We start from the raw sequence: 3,272 nt of genomic DNA, 5'->3' as shown, positions 1-3,272 counted from the left end.
GTGCTGCACTGGTGAGTTGGCTTCACTTGATGCCCCAGATGTGCACACTTCCTTTGCTTTCTGACAATGGCAGCCCTCTCTACAGCTCGCATTGTCCAAGGGCATAGAGCCAAACCACTGCTGCCACCTTTTGCTTCCTGTCATCATCCGACAGAGCATTATTTGGCTTCCACGCTCCATGCCTTCTGCCCCTGGGCTCCTCGGTTGTCACGGTGCCCACATTTAGCACACTGCCTCATGCGGGGAGTGCCACATACTAGTGTCCACTCACTGCTTCAGTTGCTGTCCTGAGATCCAGCTTCCTTAGGGACACGTAAAGGGAGCAGGTGCACAGACCCAAAGGGCAGAGGTCATGACTTAATCAGTTAATCACGTAACGCCTAGAACAGTCTCTAGTACATGGTAGGAGCTCATCAAATATTTGTTGAATGAAAGAATGATGGATTAGAACACTAAAGTGACTTGCCTAAGCTACTAGACAAGAATCCTGGCTCCCTAAGTCCCGGATCAGTGCTCGTTTCAACTCTACCACCCTAGGTTTACCTCAGCCTTCTGCCAGAAAGAAAAATAAGATGAATAAGAGTAAGGGAAGGAGGAGAGAACATAGAAGAGAAAACACAATAAGTAAAATTTGGGGTTGAATTTATAGGTGGCATAGCAGCAAGACCAAGGCTGGTATTTCCCCTGGTCCGAGGTGGTCTGCTCCAAAGCAGGTAAATTGTATTTATGAATAAATGGTACCATTGCCCAAATTCTCACACCTAGAGCAGGCCTGGAAAAACACTTGACTCCAGGCATAGTGAAAGTAGCTCAGAATGCATACTTATAAAATTTACATGTGGCCATTTACCACTTAGCCCACCTCCAGTTGTCAAGTTTTTTAATATCTAATTTTAAAAATAAACATGATCTTCCCAACTCTTCCCAGCAAGGTAAATGTCTCCTAAGAATGTGTTACTGGTGTTGCTGTTACTTTAAATGTCTTAAGAGAATCAAGCATATTAGATATTGATTAGTTATTTTTATTTAATTAGTATCGGTCAAATAACGCTCAGAAATTCCAGTCAGAAATTTCTTCTCACAATATGACTTACATGTGTATTTTTTTCACAAGGTACGGATTAAGGAAGAGTAGAGAAGAAAAAGTATCTTAAGAGGAAATCTTTTTCCTTGAGCTGTACTGTTAACCAAGACTGAAGACTCGAAGCAGAGAAATGGAGTCATTAAAAAGTGATGACAATGCAAGATTTAGGCATGCTACCACAGAGTCCAACAAAATGGTTTTGGAAATTATCTTTTTTTTTTTTTTTGAGGAAGATTATCCCTGAGCTAAGTACTGCCAAACTTCCTCTTTTTGCTGAGGAAGACTGGCTCTGAGCTAACATCCATGCCCATCTTTCTCTACTTTATATGTGGGACGCCTACCACAGCATGGCTTTTGCCAAGCAGTGCCATGTCCACACCCGGCATCTGAACCGGTGAACCCTGGGCCACCGAGAAGCGGAACGTGCAAACTTAACCGCTGCGCCACCAGGCCAGCCCCATGGAAATTATCTTTAATTCTTTTACTTAATGGGGAAAATTTTTACAGAAAGCTATAAAGAGATAAATATTACCTGTAATCCTATCACCAGAAAATAGCTATATTAATGTTTTAGTATATAGTTATTCAACTTTACCAAAATAAGTGTATTCCTAAGAAATGTCAAATTATCGAAAAATATAAAGAAACAGGTAACACTGATTGAAGCTGGGGAGAGGTGACTGGGCAGTAGGAGTGGGAGAAAAATTCTTCACTGTATAAATACTATTATGTACGTTTTAGGTTTTGTCCTTTATGAAGGTGCCGCCTATCAAATAAATCAAATGTGGGCCTGGCCCGGTGGCACAGTGGTTGAGTTTGGCATGCTCCACTTCAGCAGCCAGGGATTCATAGGTTTGGATCCTAGGCGCAGACCTATACCACTCATCAAGCCATGCTGTGGCGGCATCCCACATACAAAAAAATAGAGGAAGATGGGCACAGATGTTAGCTCAGGACCACTCTTCTTCAAGCAAAAAGAGGAAGATTGACAACAGGTGTTAGCTCAGGGCCAATCTTTCTCACCAAAAAAACAAAAAAAATTTAAATTTAAAACCAAGATTAAAAACATATTTTAATGAGAACAGAGAAGTTTTAGACTCACAGTAGAATGAAGTTTTTTCCCCACCATAATTTCAGTAACAAATGTGTTTTCAGGGGCCAGCCCAATGGTGCAGTGGTTAACTTCGCATGTTCCACCTCAGTGGCCCAGGGTTTGCCAGTTCGGATCCTGGGTGTAAACATGGCACTGCTTGGCAAGCCATGCTGTGGCAGGCGTCCCACATATAGAGGAAGATGGGCACAGTTGTTAGCTCAGGGCCAGTCTTCCTCAGCAAAAAGAGGAGGATTGGCAGCAGGCATTAGCTCAGGGCTAATCTTCCTCAAAAAAATAAAAAATAAAAAATAAATTTAAAAAATGTGTTTTCATAACCATAATTGTATTTGGTTATTGCCAGGTTAAAAAAAATGGTGGATCAAAGACTACAAAAACAGAAACTCTTCCTTCCTTGCCCTTTTCTCCACATATTCAGTACCCGCTCATTTCCTGTCCCTTCTGCCGTGCAGTTCTGCTTGCAGCACAGTCTCTCACAGCCAGCGTAATCAGCAGCTTTTTTCTATTCTGATGATGCTAATTCTCGATTAGTTCTAGTTGTGACTGAGTGGCTCATATAAATTATGTTTCATAATAGCTAATTGTGCTATATCCAATTCTTGTTATGGACACTTTAACTATATGAGAAATTAATGCCTGTGTAATTTTCCAAAAGTTTTTTCTAGGTATATGTACTCGTATTTTAGATAGAAGTTATCTTTTGTTTTGTTTCGTTTTTACAAAAAAATTGAATCATAATAAATATACTACTTTAGACATTTTTTTACCCAACAATGCATTCCCAAACTCCTCCATGATAAACGTAGATCTATATTATCATTTTAATTCATCATATTCCACTTGATTGTTCTGCAATAAAAGTTTAATCTCTTGTGCATGAGTATTTTTTTTTAAGTTAACACTTCAAGAAATTGCTTTTCTTCCTTAAAGAGGGCCTTGCTAGTCTTTTTCAGTGTCTTTACAATGTTAGTAGATGAAGTGTTAAAATAAATGTAATTGCAATATCATTTAAAGACAGATACTAAGGCCAGTGAAGGCTGAGATTCCTACAGGCCATAGCAACCCTAGGAGACAGTG

The sequence above is a fragment of the Equus quagga genome, chromosome 3, assembly GCF_021613505.1.
Source record: "Equus quagga isolate Etosha38 chromosome 3, UCLA_HA_Equagga_1.0, whole genome shotgun sequence".
Lineage (NCBI taxonomy): Eukaryota > Metazoa > Chordata > Mammalia > Perissodactyla > Equidae > Equus > Equus quagga.
Note: the sequence above shows the minus strand (reverse complement) of the source record.